At 46.9% G+C, this 19,760-nt stretch overlaps 1 protein-coding gene across 1 annotated transcript in view; it reads right to left on the bottom strand.

Annotated features, from left to right (window-relative positions):
* Window positions 1-19,503, bottom strand: part of LOC146054581 (uncharacterized) — a 74,856-nt gene extending 55,353 nt beyond the window's left edge. The window contains exons 1-3 of the mRNA XM_083168074.1: window positions 19,432-19,503; window positions 2,907-3,000; window positions 1,462-1,557 (exon numbers count right to left, since the gene is read on the bottom strand). The gene's annotated coding sequence lies outside the window, so the exon portion shown is untranslated. The remainder of the gene's footprint in view (window positions 1-1,461; window positions 1,558-2,906; window positions 3,001-19,431) is intronic.
* Between the last annotated feature and the right edge of the window lie 257 nt (window positions 19,504-19,760).

Below are 19,760 nucleotides of genomic sequence, written 5' to 3'. Positions count from 1 at the left end.
AGATAAACATCGGCGGCCCGTACGCAAGCGGGAATATCCGCATCGATCAGAATAAGGGCCTATGTATGTGATTTTAATTCTTACTGATTTCACTGTTATCCCCCAGAGGATATATTATAAGGGAGTCTTAAAATATTGAAAAATAAAAGTTACATTTTAATATTGTTTGTGCGCTCCTGTTAACAGTCCCTTCTTCTTCTTTTGTAACAACTGAGGATCTTACTACCCAGGATCACATGTACACATGCGGTCCTATCGGTGCTCTGCAGTAAGAAGCAGGCACAGGGTGTCTCTGGTCTGGGGCTGGAGTGAAATGGAAGCTGGGACCACATGAATGGAGAACTGGAGAAGGTGTGACTGCCAGGAGCTCGGATGGAATCAATGGAGGACTGGAACCAGGAGGGAACAGGTAAGTGAGATGATGAATACAATGTTGGAGATAGGAATCGTCCTCAACGATGTTGGCCCTCGATGGTGGAGGATACACAGAGGAAACACAGATAAGTATAAGGCTCAAGCAAGTACCACTAATTCAGACACATGAGAGGTCCACCGATGATGGCTACAACCGATGTTATGCACTGATGGTGGTAATATCGATGATGACACTATGAGCAGGTGGCTACAGGGTACAAGAGCAACTAGCAATAGAACTGAGCAGTGAAGGCTTATGAGCGATGGTATCACGATGGTGAACAGGAACCGATGTTAGACACAATAAACCTGGATGAGACCAAGGCAATTCCCTGTCTGGACACAGGAGGACGTCAGGCTGAAAGTACTGTAGAAAGTAGGAATCACTCAGGAGCAACTGGAGACGCTGTTACCCTAAGAACACCATTGCCCAGCTTCAGCATATTTATAGGGAGTGCAGTGGATTGGTTGTTGCAGGGTGATGTCAGAATGGCTTGTTCAGGCTTGACTGAGAAATATCATGTGGGTAAAACCAATATGGCTGCGCCCATGCTGGGAATTGGAATAGGCCTGTAACTTATCTGAGCAAACACATACTGGAGAGCGCCGGCAGAGAGGCTGCGTCCACGACACCCACCGGGATGACACTGCGGAGCTGTCGCATGCAGCCGGCACAACACCACAGGAGAGAGTCTCTGAGATGGATGGTAAGTGTTTCTCAGGCCTTGAATGGTGACATAGGGACTGGGGCTCCGAAAGGCCGGGTGCCCGGGGTTCTGCAGTAAGTAGCCCATAGACTGCAATGGTAGCCCCAGGTCCTGATGCTTCCCGGTATTGGTACACAGATACCTATGGGGGATGCGGCGGTGAGTGGGACAGGGTATCAGAGATTCCCCATAAACTAGGGTTTTCGGGGAATCTGACGCAAATATAATATGATAAATGGGCTCCTAAATCCCTAGAGGACAAAGACGCCCAGATGGGCGCAGGCATCTCACAGGATTCCCCGGGTCTCATATACACAGCAGGAATACATGGACATCTCACCCTGTGGCCGACATCTCTTAGTGGGTCTGGGGAGACACTTTCCTCGCTTGCGGGTAACATAAGCCGGACATCTTGGGATCCACAGGGGCAAGAAGGCTGCAGTGATAATACAACATATTAGCGTTGTGTGGACAGTTAATTATCACAGTCTCCACCACCCTCCCAACTGTCTCCTGCACTCACACCATCCGCTGTCACTCCCCGAATCCTGGTGCACACTAACTAAGCACTGACTGCCCCTCTCAGCCCAACCTGTCACATAACTGCCCCCCTCCGCCCACCCTGTAACATAACTACACCCACCCTATGATATAACTGCCCTACCCCACCACCCCCCCCGCCACATAACTGCCCCCCTCCGCCCACCCTGTAACATAACTACACCCACCCTGTGATATAACTGCCCTACCCCACAACCCCCCGGCCACATAACTGCCCCCCTCCGCCCACCCTGTAACATACCCTGTAACATAACTACACCCACCCTATGATATAACTGCCCCCCTCCTCCCACCCTGTAACATAACTACACCCACCCTATGATATAACTGCCCTACCCCACCACCCCCCCCGCCACATAACTGCCCCCCTCCGCCCACCCTGTAACATAACTACACCCACCCTATGATATAACTGCCCTACCCCACCACCCACCCCGCCACATAACTGCCCCTCTCCGCCCGTCACAGAATTGCCCTTCAGCCCACCGTCACATAACTGACCCGCTCCTCCCACCCTGTCACATAACTGCCCCTTCAGCCCACCCTGTCACATAACTGCCCCCCTTTGCCCACCCTGTCACTTAAAAGCCCCCCCTCCACCCACTACATCACATAACTGTCCCTCTCTCCACCCACTGTCACATAACTGCCCCTTCAGCCCACCGTCACATAACTGCCCCCCTTTGCCCACCCTGTCACTTAAAAGCCCCCCCCTACATCACATAACTGCCCCCCTCCACATCACATAACTGTCCCTCTCTCCACCCACTGTCACATTACTGCCCCTCTCATCTCACAACATCACATAACTTCCTCAACCCACTATCTCACATTACTGCCCCCCTCCACCCAGTCCCATAACTGCCCCCTCCGCCAAACCCGTCACACAACTGCCCCCTCCACCCACCCCGTCACATAACTGCCCCTTCCGCCCACCCCGTCACATAAATGACCCCCTCCACCCACCCTGTCACATAACTGCCCCCTCCGCCCACCCTGTCACATAACTACCCACCTTTCGCCCATCCTGTCACATAACTGCCCCCCTCCACCCACTACATCACAAAACTGCCCCTTTCCACCCACTGCATCACATAACTACCCCCCTTCCGCCCATCCTGTCACATAACTGACCCCCTCCGCCCACTACATCACATAACTGCCCCCCTCTCATCATCACATAACTTCCCTTTTCCACCCACCCTGTGACATTGCCCCGCTTACACTTGTGGCTGCTGTGTGGAATCAGTCTGTTCTGTGCATCTTGAATCCTCAGCTGCAGGAACTTGATGTAAACGATGATGCGAAGAAGCAGCGTCTGTGTGTTTTATACAACATGTAAACTGCTGGGATAGCGATATATAAGTTCCCCACATCAGCGCGTTCTACTGCTCCCAATGACACGTCATAAAAACTACACGATGCGCTGGTCATTTGTTAAATAAAAATGTTTATTTCATAAATTCGCTGAAAGGCATACAAATAAATCTTCAATAAGCTTATACATTGTAATGTCCGCTAACCGGCACATACATGTATAATATTATACACTGTAATAGGAGCGAGCAGCGACTAGCCGGGAGAGACCATAAACTATTAGTCTGGGCTCCCAAAGCCAGGAGGTGTGCCCCATTGTCTTGCTGGTATTAGGAAGGGGGCAAGAAGATAGCAGGGAAGAGATAGGGGGAGTAAAGTAGGGGGAAGGTAGGATAGAGCTATTGGGAGGAGGCCCCTCCCCGGGGGCGTATACCCATATAGGACAGGTATGGGGGGAGCATCAGAAATAGCAACTGGTGATGCACAAAGGATTGTCCAGCAAGAACATCCAGGAAGCAGCAGAGGAATGATACAGAAATATTCTGATAAGTATCTAGGAATATTTTTTGTAAGTATTCCTTCTTATTCTTTTACTTAATTCCATATTCTGCACCCTGCTACCCTGCTGCAATCTGCTGTTACAAACTCCCAATGTCTCTGTAATTTTATGAATTCAATCTTTAATGTAGATAGAATTGTATCACATGTTTTATATTATGCAGGGCGACTTTCCCCTAAGGCAGTGGTTCCCAAACTTTTTTGGATCACGGCACCCTAGAGTATCAGATTATTTTTCATGGCACCCCTAGGCAAAAAATGAGATACCAAGAACTTCAGAAAAAAATATTAAATTAAATAAGTTGCGCTTATATGTCCTCCTTAGGTCCAGTTATGTGAGAAATGAGGAACATGATTCACTTCTGTTTATCCACATGTTATAATTGGAAGTCACAAGTACTGATTTTCCTTATTACTTTGACCATATATCATTTGAATTTGTCCTGGACCACCAACCCAGGGCACCCCTGCAAGTGCTCCGCGGCACACCTGGGAGCCACGGCACACAGTTTGGGAACCACTGCCCTAAGGAATAAAAGCACCTAATAAAGATCTCCTTTCACTACAATCCATTCATCTACTCCTCCCACCAGGCAGAGCATACAATGGAGTCAGCAGGCTGCCTAGCAATGATAAACAAATGCAGAATTCGGGCAATATTATGAAATACATGAAATGTGTGATTATAGATGAGCATTTGTAGAGCTGAGTTGTTTCATATCATATGTACTAGGCCCTGGGGAATAACATACAGTTTTCGGTAACATAATACAATATTGCATAGCAGTGTTATTAGGATATGACAAAGCATATGTTTAGATATGCAAATATGGGAACGCATGTTTGTTTGTTTTTTTAAAGTTAATATAATGCAGGAAAAAGGGATTTTTGTAAGAACTTACCGTTCGAATCCCTTTCTCTGATATGGTCCTGGTGACACAGCTCAACATTGGAATGTAGGAGGGTCCGTAGGAGCCAGGCACCTATCCTAAAGCTTTAGAGGGTAGGCTCCTCCCCTTCTGCATCCCAGACTCTTCAGTTCAATCTTTCAAAGCCACTGGAATACATTAACTCAGTACAAACGCCTGCACAAATTATATGCACATTTTTCAAAAATAACTTTTAACCATATAACATGAAACATCATGAACCTGGCATACTTACTGAGCGTAAGGGAGGGATCGCTGTGTCACCAGGACCATATCAGAGAAAGGGATTCGAACGGTAAGTTCTTACAAAAATCCCTTTTTCTCTTTCAATGGTCCTGGTGACACAGCTCAACATTGGGACGTTCCAGAGCCGGTCCTTTGGGTGGGTACGCTCAGGTCTGCAGCTCTCATCACTGCTCGCCCGAATGATGCGTCCTCCGACGCGAACTCATGGAACCTATAGAATTTGGCAAAGGTATGAACAGATGACCAAGTGGCAGCCCTGCAAACCTGCTCAGCTGTTGCCCCATGTCGAACCGCCCAAGAGGTGGCAACCAACCTGGTGGTATGCGCATTAATCCTGGCCGGTACAGGCCTACCAACTTTAGTATATGCAAACGCTATAACAGAGCGCAACCACCTAGCAATGGTCTGCTTAGAAGCAGGCCAACCAATTTTGTGTATGTCATACAAAACTAACAAGGTGTCAGTCTTTCTGACACTCTTAACTCTGTCCACATAAACGCGCAAGGCGCGCACAACATCCAAATTCCTCAATTTGTCCCTTTTCCTTGAACCCTCTGGGGTTGAAACACAGGCAGAACTATCTCCTGATTTAGATGAAAAGCAGAGACTACTTTTGGTAAAAATTGGGGTACTGTCCGAAGGACAGCCCTATCATCATGAAATATAAGGAAGGGAGACTTGCATGACAATGCTCCCAACTCCGATACTCTTTTTGCTGACGCCACTGCCAACAAAAATACCAGTTTCCATGTAAGGAATTTAAGGTCAGCCGACCTTAATGGTTCAAAAGGTGCCTTCTGAAGACACTCCAAAACCAGAGATAAATCCCATGGTGCTACTGGTTGTTTGTAGGGAGGTTTCAATCGGGACACCCCCTGCAGGAAGGTCTGTACTTCCGGTAATAATGCAATCCTTCTTTGGAAGTAAATTGACAAGGCCGAGATCTGTACTTTGAGTGACTGAAGGCTTAACCCAGAGGAAAAGCCATCCTGCAAAAACTCCAACAATTTTGCCAATTTAAAGCGTGATGTGTGTGACTTCTGTCTTTCACACCATCGAATATAGGTCTTCCAGACTCTATAATAATTTGCCGAAGACACTGACTTTCTGGCTTTAATCATTGTGTTAACCACCGCCTCTGAGAATCCTTTATTCCTCAAAATGGCGGTTTCAACAACCAGGCCGTCAAAATTAATAGAGCTGAATCCAGATGGTTGATCGGTCCTTGTCTTAGAAGGTCTGACCTCAGAGGTAGACGCCACGAGTCCACAGACAATCTCTGAAGCCTCGAGTTCCAGGACCTCCTTGGCCAATCTGGGGCCACTAAAATTACTGAAATTGTCTGGGCCTGTATCTTTTTCAACACTCTTGCCAGCATTGGAACTGGTGGAAAAACATAAAGAAGATTCCCCTCCCAGGGTATAGTCATGGCATCCACTGCTTCTGCCCGTGGATCCCTCGTCCTGGCATAAAACCTGGGTACCTGATGGTTGAACCTGGATGCCATCAGGTCCACATCCGGGGTTCCCCACCTCATTGTAATCTGGTGAAATACTTGTGGGTTCAGGCTCCATTCCCCTTCCATCAGCTCCTCCCTGCTCAGGAAGTCGGCCTCTATATTCCCCACTCCTGGTATGAATATTGCTGATAATGCTGGAACATTCTGTTCCGCCCACAAGAAGATTCGGGACACCTCCCACATAGCCAGCTTGCTGCGTGTGCCTCCCTGGTGATTCAGATATGCTACAGCTGTGGCGTTGTCGGTCTGAATCCTTAAAGGGAGCCTCTGTAACCTTTCTCCCGTCAGAGAAATCACCTTCCACACAGCTCTCAGTTCCAAGATGTTGATCGGTAAGGCAGACTCCTCTGGGGTCCACAAGCCTTGCAGACGCAGGTCCAAGACTACTGCCCCCCAGCCCCTGAGACTGGCATCGGTAGTGACTACCAGCCAGCTCCAGGACTGCAGGGACCGACCCCACTGAAGGGAATACACCTCTGTACACCATTTCAGGGAGGATCGAGTTTCTGAAGACAACACTATCTGTACCGACTTCATGGTTTGCGTGTTTCCTGACCAAGTCGTCAAAATGTTCCACTGGAATACTCGAGAGTGGAACCTGGCGAACTGCAACGTCTCGAAAGACGCCACCATCTTCCCCAGCAGCTTGAGGCACCTCCATACTGATGTGCTCCGAGAGCCGAGAATCTCCTGGACCAAGGCAGCCAGATCCCTGGCCTTTGCCTCTGGTAAAAATACCCGATGTAGGTGGGTATCCAGAACCACTCCCAGGAATTGGAGTCTCTGTGACGGCACCAACTGAGACTTTTGTAAGTTTAAAAGCCAGCCGTGAGCCTGCAAAAAATTGATGGCTTCTGCCAAGTGACTCTGCAACATGTCTGCTGACTCCGCTTTGAACAGCAGGTCGTCCAAATATGGGATCACCGTGATTCCCCTCAGTCGAAGCACAGCCGCCATTACAGACATTATCTTGGTGAATACCCTTGGCGCTGTGGCCAGTCCGAAGGGCAACGCCTGGAATTGCAAGTGCAGGTCTCCTATCGCAAACCTCAACAGAGCCTGATGTTCTGGGTGTATAGGGACATGAAGGTACGCGTCCTGGACATCCATGGACGCCAAAAATTCTCCCTGGTCCAGGCTTAGAAGCACTGACCGTAGAGACTCCATTTTGAAATGGTCTACCCACAAATGGACATTTAGTGACTTTAAATTCAGAATCGGTCTGAAAGACCCGTCTGGTTTGGGCACCAGAAACAGAGTGGAATAAAAGCCTCTTTTCCACTCCGCTCTGGGGACCGGGATCACCACACCCTTCTCTAAAAGAGAGTGAGCCGCTCCCAAGAGAGCCGCACGGAGCCGAGCCTCCTTTGGTAGTGGGGTGGGAATGAATCTTCTCGGAGGAAGACCTTTGAAGGGAATTCTGTAACCCTGGGATATAATATCTAATACCCAGGAATCCTGGTCTAACAATGCCCATGCGTCCCTGAACTGTGACAGACGCCCCCCCCCCCCACCTTGACCACCGCCGGGCAAATCCCCTGGCAGTCATGCGGAGGGTTTGTCCTCTCCTTTGGTGTTTGGTTTCTTATGAAAGGAACCAAATTTTGACTTTGGGGCCTTACCCCTGGAGGACTGAAACTTTCCCCTAAAAGACTGTCCTCGAAAGGACACACCTCCTCTAGAGGAGGGCCGAAAGGACGGCCTGAAAGCAGAAAATCTTGATGTCTGCTTGGCTGCAGGGGCAGGCAGGAAAGTACTTTTGCCACCTGTGGCCTGTTTAATAATCTTCTCCAGTTCAGAGCCAAATAACAGCTTTCCTTTAAAAGCTAATGCTTCTAAGGCCTTCTTAGACCCGTTATCTGCCTCCCAAGCCTTAAGCCAGAGCACTCTCCTGGCATTGACAGACACTGTGGAAACTCTGGCAGCCATTTTGAGAGCTTCCTCCTCAGCCTCTAGCACATACTCTGCTGCTGCTTTCAGCTTCTCCGCAAGCAATAACACACAAGGGTCAGCATGTAAAATAGTGCACAAATCATTGGCCCATACAATCATGGCCTTAGAGACCCAGGCTGAAGCAATCAGAGGACGTAGGGTGTATACCACCCCTTCAAATATTGCTTTTAGGTTACCCTCCAGCTTTTTGTCTACAGGGTCCTTAAAAGCTGCTCCCCCTTGCACTGGTAAAACAGTAGCTTTTGACAACTGTGCCACAGAAGCATCAACCACTGGAACTTTCTCCCAGAGATCCGCATGAGACTCAGGCATGGGGTACAGACTTAAGAATCTCTTAGGCATCTGCAGCCTTTTAGCGGGCGTTTTCCAAGCCCCTTCCAATAAATCCTGTAAACCTTCATCTGAAGGGAAGGTAACAGCTTCCTTACGCTGCCGTTTAAATACACCTTTTGCAGGAGTTTTATCTTCCACAGACAAATTTAAAGCCTGTTTAACAGCAGTAATCAAATCCTCCACCCCTGCGGCTGAGGAATCCTCAGAATCATCACCCTGCTCCCAGGGAATGTCTGCATATGCTCCCTCTTCCTCATCAACCATTAAAGGCACTGAGTAAGACCTTTTAGGGGTCCCCACAGCATCAACATCAATCTTGTCTAGCAATTCACTAAACCTGTTAATCCCCTTAGCAGTATCCTGCATCACCTGTAGGAAAGCAGGGTCTGCCTGGGTAAGAGGCAAGGAGCCAGAGGACTGCTGAGATGATGACATAGGTCTCTGAGTATCTACCAAGACATCACTCTGTCTGTCCAGAAATTGCACTAAAGCATTTACAGACCTGCCCAGGGCACTGGCCCACGCGGGTTCCAATTGCTCTACCCTCTGGGGTTCACTCCCCATGGGTTTCACAGCAGCGCAAGCAATACACAAGCCCCCCTTGGCCATCTGCTCAGGGATAAATTTCAGTGTACAAACACTGCAAGCGCTCAATGTATCTGGGGCTCCCTCCCCCAAAACCACAGACTGATGCACAGACATGATGTTCACAAATAACACAGTCACAGCGCAAAATGTACAGGCGTTTACACAGAGCCAATGTACTCAGTCACTTAGCTGTCTGTAGTCTTCAGAATGGGGAAAGCGATGCCCAGGAAATCCAATCACTCTGTCAGGATCTGTCAGCCAGCTCAGCTCCGCTGCAAGCGTTCCGAATGGCGCCAAAACAGAGTGAGGGAAGAGACCAAGTCCCTGCTGCTGCGGGGTCCGTGACTTTTGGCGCCCACCACCCCCAGACAGCCGCTCCCTTAGTAGGATCTCCTAGTTCCAGTATCTCCCCCTCAGCTGGGGACCACTTGGAACATGCCTGTAACACACTGCTGTCCTCTCATATAGGAGCTCAGTGTGTAAGCTCCGCAGAAATTGGCTGCCGCCATCACGGAGCACCTGTCCCCCATGATCCCCACCTAGCGTGAAGCCGGTTTCAGAGCGCTCCGGAGCCCAGGCAGCTTCTTAAAAGAAGCTGTAAGCGCTGCACAGGGAGGCCAGACAGCGTCTCCCCTGTGCACAGCGAGCTGACAGGACCCGCTTCTGTCAGCTCCTGCTGCGCTAGCAGTGTGAGGATTCACTAATGAGAATCCTCACACTGTGCCTACCTAGCTAGAGTGAAAAGTTAATAAAATAATAAAAAACCCTAACTACTCTAATCCTTCGGCTGCTCCCGCAGCCCTTTAGAATAGCACCCACTCCAGTGGGCACCTAACACGAACTGAAGAGTCTGGGATGCAGAAGGGGAGCAGCCTACCCTCTAAAGCTTTAGGATAGGTGCCTGGCTCCTACGGACCCTCCTACATCCCAATGTTGAGCTGTGTCACCAGGACCATTGAAAGAGAAAATTAATTATATGGTGCAATTTTCAGCGTGCAAGGCATCATAGGGGTATAATAGACAGTATTAAAAAGATGTTGCTGAATGGGGGAGTGATATATTGTATCAGGTTAGATTAAGCTGCAGTCAGTAATATAATATGGTGTCGCATACAAATTAGTATGTACAATAATAATAGTATACAGGATATCAATAATTGAATTTATTACGTTTGTGCATGATAAGCATTTTACTTCATTAGACTGTTATATCTTTGGCAGGCCAGAACAACCTTACGTTACTTCCTGAAAAGCGCTGGGTAATCCGCTGCTTTATACAAAATCCGTTAATGTTAGAATTTTGTGAAGTCAATTCATGCAATTGTATAAGAAGTAATGAATATAATTAGGGCACAGGGGTGGAACCATAGTTCTCACAGCAACTAAGTTTGTAAGTTAAGTTTTTAAGGGTTACATGCTTGGCCTTAGCAGGGAAGTAATTCTGCTGACGCTGGGTGCAAAGTAGATGGGCCCTTTAACAGATTATGCATTATAAATAAATGGATGGACGCATAACTACACAGGGCAGGTAACCGCTCAGTGCGCATTAGCTTGCCAATTAGGTGGAATGTGCTGGAAATTCGGAAATGGAATAAGCAAAGCAGAATAATCACAGCAAAATCATTTTGTGTAACATGGGTGGAAAAGAGTCATAGGTGCAATAGCATGAGCAGGGTGTAGATCACATTATGTATAGGAATCAGAAGGGTACAAGGAGAACTATGCGCAGGCACCTGCCAGCAATGTGGTGGCAATATCTTACAACCTTTATGCTAATACAAGGGATAACAGCCCCTTCTTTGGAAGCTTAGTACAAGTTCTCGGTCATGGTCATGTAGAACAAAGGTAATGCACTATTTACTGAACAAGCTTAGTGAAATGTCTAATGCCAACGGGGTTTAATGGAACGTTACAAATTTCCATGGGGGTAGCTATTCAGTCACTTGTATACGGATAGAGGCAGGGTAGGAAACGAAAAAAGGAGAATGCATGGAGGTGGCATTATAGGATTATTGCTCATGTTTTGGGAGGCTGCATGGTGCAACGTATTTACACACAGTACAAACTAACATGTTTTATGTCACCTCGCAGTGCAACCCTTCCTCTTCCACCTGCAGATGCCTAATGATCGGAAGGCTGATGACCTGGACGGACGCTGAGCTACGGAAATGCCGAAAGCGTAGTATGCAAATGTACTCTTTCTTGACAGGAATGAGTTCTATTGTGGTGGCAAACTGATGGTATAACCAGGTTCCAATGGCCCATACATTTCCCCCCATGTTGTGTTAGTAGGTGCATAAAGTAGCAAGAGTCTTACATTCGCCATAGCGAAGAAAGCATTAGTGACAGCGGCACGGAGAAGCTGCAGGTCAGCCGGAGATGAGTTAGCCCAGGGAGTCCAAAGCGCATGCCAAATGGCCAGGTCACGGGAAATTCAGGCTCATCCATCACATGTCTTACCCAGCAGGAAAATCAGCGAATGACGCCTTGGAAAAGCAACAGTGCAGCGTCGCTTACCAGTCTTTTGAAGATGCGCTCAGAATAGTGCGCAGCTGCGGGGTAGGGGCCCAATTGGGGAAGATAGTATCTAATCAGCATTTAGGCTCCTCCCCCTTCACCTACATAGTCACGGATTCATGGGACTTAAGTTCAAGGGCAGTTACTATGTGGCTCTATGCTTACCCATGGGTTGCGCCATTTCATGTGCATTCTTAAAATAAAAAAAAATTCAGCACGTTCCTGCACTGGTGCGTTGAGGCAGGGACGGGCTGCAGGACAATTGCGCACTATCTGGATGGCTTTCTAATGGTCAGCCAGGTGAACACTGATACATGCGAGCGGCTGTTAAAATCCACGCAGGCGCTGTTCCACACTTTTGGGGTTCCCATAGCAACGGGAAAAAACAGACGGGCCTATGAACAAACTGCCGTATCTGGGAATTGAAATAGATACCACCAACAGGCTGTGTAGATTACCAGAGGACAAGGTTGCTGGCATTAGGAGGCAGATTGGGGAGCATGCCAGAGCGAACAAGATTACACTAAAACAGCTCCAATCGTTGTGGGGGTCACTGAATTTCACATGCAGGGTTATCCCTATGGGCAGAATCTTCTGCCAGAAACTGGAAAGGGCCACAGCAGGGGTAAGTAAGCTGCGTCATCTGATTAAGCTGACAACAGAAATCAGAGAAGACATGTTGATGTGGGAGACATTTCTAAGGGTATTCAATGGTATTCGCATCTTGCCGGCACCGCCTGTGTCGAGCAAGAGGCTGCAGCTGTACACCGACGCAGCAGGGTTTTTGGGGATTCGGGGCATATCTCGAGGGAGAATGGTGCGCATCCCAGTGGCCGCAGAGCTGGGTCGGAGCAGGGCTGACCAGGAACATGCTGCTGCTAGAGCTGTTCCCGATCATAGTAGTGTTGGAGTTGTGGGGTAACAGGTTAGCCAACAAGGAAATATCCTTCTGGTGTGACAACCTGGGGGTGGTCCAGGCAGTCAACAGGCAGAGTGCCTCCTCCCCACCAGCGATCAACCTGATAAGGCATTTGGTATTGGTTTGCCTGCGGCACAACATTAACTTTCGCGCCAAGCGCATCCCAGGGGTAGATAACACCATAGCGGATGCCCTCTCAAGGGGAAAGTGGGAAGCGGCACCTCATGCGCAGCTGCAAGGTTTAACATGTCCACCTCATTTATGGCAGGTTGTCAAGATGGCGGGAACAAGCTGGTGAAAGACTCGATAGCGCCTGTGACATGGAGAAGCTACAGGGCAGCTTGGGAGGAATGGGGGAAACATAAGAAAACAGCAGCAAAGGAGGGTAAGCGGGAAAGCGAAGCGCAAAAAGAATTCCTGTGGGGAATGTACAAAGACGAGAAGTCTAGGGCGCAAGCGAGGGTACCCCTGGCAGCCATTGCTTTCTTTACAAAAGTAGCAGGGGAGGAGGACATTACAAAGAGCTTTACCATCAGCTGAATGATGAAAGGTTGGGGCAGGCGGAGCCCAACGGAACCTGATACTAGCCGGCCCATTACAGAGACAATGCTGGGGCAGCTCATGGCGGCAGCAAAAGACATGTGCAAAGGGGTGTTTGAAACAGCATTGGTCATGGCAGCATTCGCAATGGCATTCCATGGGGCATTTAGGGTTAGCGAGCTGGTGGCTGCATCAAAAGCTTGCAAGGGGTCAGGTATGTTGGCGGGCAATGTATCAGTGAGCGGAACGATGGTGGCCTGCAAGCGACACAGGTCTAAGACAGACCAACAAGGCAAAGGAAAATGGGTGGCATTGCAGGAAGGAAGCAACCCAGAGACCTGCCCCGTTAGGTTGGTAAAAGAATACTTGGCGCTCAGAGCCAACGAGGGTAACGGAGGGTCTGAGGCTTTTTGGCGCACGCGGATGAGTCCCCACTCACGGTATACCAATTTAAAATCCTGCTTAAGTGATGTGTGAAGGCTAACGGTTGGCAGGAAAAGGAGTATGGTACGCACTCTTTTAGAATTGGCGCAGCCACCACAGCGTTCGAAGCAGGGTGTTCGGAGAAAGAGATAAAATGCATCGGGAGGTGGTGCTCAGCTAGCTACAAGTACATCAGGTCTGGGAGAAAGGAATTGATGCATAGCTAACACCCTGCCTGAGCGGAGGGTCTCCTGTGGTTGGTAATTTTATGTAATTTGTGTGCAGAGGGTCGTTATGAAGGTTTGAGTCATAGGGTGAGGGAAGGTCATGGTAAGGTGGCGGGCTACGGTTCTGAGAACCTAGCGTTGGCGGAAGTACCTGCGGGCCAGCCAAAGTGTGGCGCCAGGAAGCGGAGGCACCCAATAAAGGGGGTGCAGATCTCCAAAGGCCTTGCGTTAGGGGGGCAAGCTGGGGACCCAGGTCGGTTACCGGTTTCAGTTGCGAGAAAGGGTCCATGGGCTCCCCCCCACGGTCGGCTTGATTCAGTTACGTTCGAGGGCTGGTGGACCGCAGTGCTTTCTTTGCCACCTAAGTGATTAAGATTATATTGGCAATCTGATTAATAAATGTGACCTTTAATTCGCCATAAATAAATGACTGTTTGGTTATTCCAGGAAAAAGGTGAGCAGGTGGAAAGGGAAGGGAGGGATGGAGGACGTTTAAGGGGGTGGGGTTTCTTAGTCTCTTTAGGGGTAAAAGTATGGCGGGAGCATCAAACGCTCAGAGGTTTAATGTCCCCTAACCGGCACATACATGTATAATATTATACACAGTAATGTCCGCTAACCGCCACATACGTGTATAATATTATACACAGTAATGTCCGCTAACCGCCACATACATGTATAATATTATACACTGTAATGTCCCCTAACCGGCACATACATGTATAATATTATACACAGTAATGTCCACTAACCGGCACATACATGTATAATATTATACACAGTAATGTCCGCTAACCGCCACATACATGTATAATATTATACACAGTAATGTCCGCTAACCGCCACATACATGTATAATATTATACACTGTAATGTCCACTAACCGGCACATACATGTATAATATTATACACTGTAATGTCCACTAACCGCCACATACATGTATAATATTATACACTGTAATGTCCACTAACCGGCACATACATGTATAATATTATACACAGTAATGTCCACTAACCGGCACATACATGTATAATATTATACACAGTAATGTCCACTAACCGCCACATACATGTATAATATTATACAGTGTAATGTCCACTAACCGGCACATACATGTATAATAGTATACACTGTAATGTCCACTAACCGGCACATACATGTATAATATTATACACAGTAATGTCCGCTAACCGCCACATACATGTATAATATTATACACAGTAATGTCCGCTAACCAGCACATACATGTATAATATTATACACAGTAATGTCCGCTAACCGGCACATACATGTATAATATTATACACAGTAATGTCCGCTAACCAGCACATACATGTATAATATTATACACAGTAATGTCCACTAACCGCCACATACATGTATAATATTATACACTGTAATGTCCGCTAACCAGCACATACATGTATAATATTATACACAGTAATGTCCGCTAACCGCCACATACATGTATAATATTATACAGTGTAATGTCCACTAACCGGCACATACATGTATAATATTATACACAGTAATGTCCGCTAACCGCCACATACATGTATAATATTATACACAGTAATGTCCGCTAACCGCCACATACATGTAAAATATTATACACAGTAATGTCCGCTAACCGCCACATACATGTATAATATTATACAGTGTAATGTCCACTAACCGGCACATACATGTATAATATTATACACAGTAATGTCCCCTAACCGCCACATATATGTATAATATTATACACAGTAATGTCCGCTAACCGGCACATACATGTATAATATTATACACAGTAATGTCCACTAACCGCCACATACATGTATAATATTATACACAGTAATGTCCACTAACCGGAACATACATGTATAATATTATACACAGTAATGTCCACTAACCGGCACATACATGTATAATATTATACACAGTAATGTCCACTAACAGGCACATACATGTATAATATTATACACAGTAATGTCCACTAACCGCCACATACATGTATAATATTATACACAGTAATGTCCACTAACCGCCACATACATGTATAATATTATACACAGTAATGTCCACTAATCGCCACATACATGTATAATATTATACACAGTAATGTCCACTAACAGGCACATACATGTATAATATTATACACTGTAATGTCCACTAACCGGCACATACATGTATAATATTATACACTGTAATGTCCACTAACCGGCACATACATGTATAATATTATACACTGTAATGTCCACTAACCGCCACATACATGTATAATATTATACACAGTAATGTCCGCTAGCCGGCACATACATGTATAATATTATACACAGTAATGTCCGCTAACCGGCACATACATGTATAATATTATACACAGTAATGTCCGCTAACCGGCACATACATGTATAATATTATACAGAGTAATGTCCGCTAACCGGCACATACATGTATAATATTATACAGAGTAATGTCCACTAACCGGCACATACATGTATAATATTATACACGGTAATGTCCACTAACCGGCACATACATGTATAACATTATACAGAGTAATGTCCACTAACCGGCACATACATTTATAATATTATACACGGTAATGTCCACTAACCGGCACATACATGTATAATATTATACAGTGTAATGTCCACTAACCGGCACATACATGTATAATATTATACAGTGTAATGTCCGCTAACCGGCACATACATGTATAATATTATACAGTGTAATGTCCGCTAACCGCCACATACATGTATAATATTATACACAGTAATGTCCGCTAACCGCCACGTACATGTATAATATTATACACAGTAATGTCCGCTAACCGGCACATACATGTATAATATTATACACTGTAATGTCCACTAACCGGCACATACATGTATAATATTATACACTGTAATGTCCACTAACCGCCACATACATGTATAATATTATACACAGTAATGTCCACTAACCGGCACATACATGTATAATATTATACACAGTAATGTCCGCTAACCGCCACGTACATGTATAATATTATACACAGTAATGTCCGCTAACCGCCACATACATGTATAATATTATACACAGTAATGTCCACTAACCGCCACATACATGTATAATATTATACACAGTAATGTCCACTAACCGGCACATACATGTATAATATTATACACAGTAATGTCCGCTAACCGCCACGTACATGTATAATATTATACAGTGTAATGTCCACTAACCGGCACATACATGTATAATATTATACAGTGTAATGTCCACTAACCGGCACATACATGTATAATATTATACACAGTAATGTCCACTAACCGACACAAACATGTATAATATTATACACTGTAATGTCCACTAACCGGCACATACATGTATAATATTATACACAGTAATGTCCCCTAACCGGCACATACATGTATAATATTATACACAGTAATGTCCCCTAACCGGCACATACATGTATAATATTATACACAGTAATGTCCCCTAACCGCCACATACATGTATAATATTATACACAGTAATGTCCCCTAACCGGCACATACATGTATAATATTATACACAGTAATGTCCACTAACCGGCACATACATGTATAATATTATACACAGTAATGTCCGCTAACCGGCACATACATGTATAATATTATACACTGTAATGTCCCCTAACCGCCACATACATGTATAATATTATACAGTGTAATGTCCACTAACCGGCACATACATGTATAATATTATACACAGTAATGTCCCCTAACCGGCACATACATGTATAATATTATACACAGTAATATCCGCTAACCGCCACGTACATGTATAATATTATACAGTGTAATGTCCACTAACCAGCACCCCCCCTCCAGCAATTCGCGCCCCCCCCCCCTCCCTCGATTCACGGACCCCCACAACCCACCCTCCCGCAATTCGCGGACCCACTCGACCCCCTTCCCGCGATTCGGTTCCCCCCTGTGTGTTTCACGGCACCCCTCCTGCGATTCGCGGACCCCCGCGACCCCCACCTCCCACAATTCACACCTCAATGGTTTATGGCCGATGTTGAATACTTTTGCCATCTATGTGGGAGGACCAGATGGTTGCCCTACATCGATGGCAAAGGAGAACCGATCAAGTTTCAAATTTTTTTTAAGGTGCCGGGACACGGAGCATAGCTCCGCCCCCCACACCCGGAAGTCCCGCCACCGAGTTCTGATTAACCCACGGCCTATTCAGTCAGATATAATGGATGACCATCGATAGCTACAACAATCGATGGTTATCCAAGTAATATTTTACTACTATCGATGGCAGGGTGCAAAATCACCATCAATGCCAACCATCGATGGCGTCTGCACCAATGGCCATACCTACTCTGCAACAGCCAAAAACCTTTACTACCCCTCATGCCCACACACCTCTATCACTGCCCTGCCTCCTGTTCTCCTGCCCCGTAACTTCCGCCAGTGTGGACCCGCTCACCCTGTGTTGCCCACATTCCCCTATCATGCTTTACCGCCCAGCCTCCTGCTCTCATGCACCCTAACTCCCATCCAGTAAGAGGAGACACTGACTCAGGGCCACCGTCCTGTACTCCTGTGCTGCCACGCTGGAACCTCACCCACTGGCAGAAGCTGCACAGTGTCCCCAACCCTCCTCTTTAGTCCCCCTTATGCCCACACACCCCTATAACTACCCAGCCTACTGTTTTCCTGTGTCGTGACATCCGCCAGTGGGGAGCCGCTGACTCAAAAACACCCTACTATACTATTACACACCTAAACAACACACACATCCCCCCCCACACCCACAAATGTCACTGTACCCTCCACACTATCAATGTACATTTTACTCTGTAACCGCTTTTTAATTAAACAAAACGGTACTTGTGTACTAACACGGAGCCCATCGCATCGCAGACCATATTGCATGCGATGCGATATCGGCCGATGTTCTACAATGGCATACAATTTTAAAATTGTATGCCATTGTAAATGGCATACAAGCGAGCCCGCGAGGGGAGGCGGTGCGCGTCCTACGACCTTTTTATACCCCCACTATCCACGTCGGCGTGGAGTTGATTTTATAAAGTGTGGCGAGCGCAGCGAGCCACCGGGCCCGAAGCATGGCGAGCGCAGCGAGACGACATGGATACCTTCACAGGTATCCGCGTCCACTCACCACGCTTCAGGCTCGGTGGCTCGCTGCGCTCGCCACACTTTATAAAATCAACTCCACGCCGACGTGGATAGTGGGGGTATGAAAAGGTCGTAGGACGTGTACCGCCGCCGCTCGCCACGCTTCGGGTTTATGTTTATACTTGGGGGGTGGCATGGGGGTGCATTTAAGCATTGTAAGCACCCATTAGGGTGCTTAAAAGCACCCATTAGGGTGCTTATACAATTTTATATCGTATATGCGTTAAAATCGCATTGCATCGCATGCCATCGGGTGTATGGCATGCAATGCGATTAAAAAATCAGGCGACTAATTATCGGGGCGCCGTGCTAGTACACAAGTACAAACAAAACAATACACCCCCCTTCCAAATCATATGCTCTCTATTTAACACATTTCACCTATAACTCAAGTTGCAATACAGGCATCTTTCATACAATTCTAACCATATTTCTCACAATACAAACAAATTAAGGGGGCGCAGCCCCCTACGCCGTTGTGAAGAGCGCCCGTACTGTTATACCTGAACACCATGCTCCGTCTCTTGTCTCCCCGGCAGTGTCCTCGCCAACTCCTCTATATCCAGCGGACGCTTCTGCCTTAAAAGAAGGAAAACTCCCTATTACTCAGTGCCCTTAGCTGCCCACCCAGTACCAACATAATATCCAGCCCTCTATTATATGCATACAGACAATGGGGCTGATTCTGAGGTGAAGTGAAAGAGGCAGTAACTGAGCACTCGAGTAAAGTCCCCCATACATAAGTGAGATTTGACCTGAGACGATAAATCAGAACAAATCTCATGTGTGTGACATCCTGTCCGACCCGATGCGCGGTCCCGTGCGCATCAAA

The sequence above is a fragment of the Crinia signifera genome, unplaced genomic scaffold, assembly GCF_055691185.1.
Source record: "Crinia signifera unplaced genomic scaffold, ASM5569118v1 HAP2_SCAFFOLD_255, whole genome shotgun sequence".
In the NCBI taxonomy this organism is placed as follows: domain Eukaryota; kingdom Metazoa; phylum Chordata; class Amphibia; order Anura; family Myobatrachidae; genus Crinia; species Crinia signifera.
This window is presented reverse-complemented; position numbering and strand designations above follow the sequence as displayed.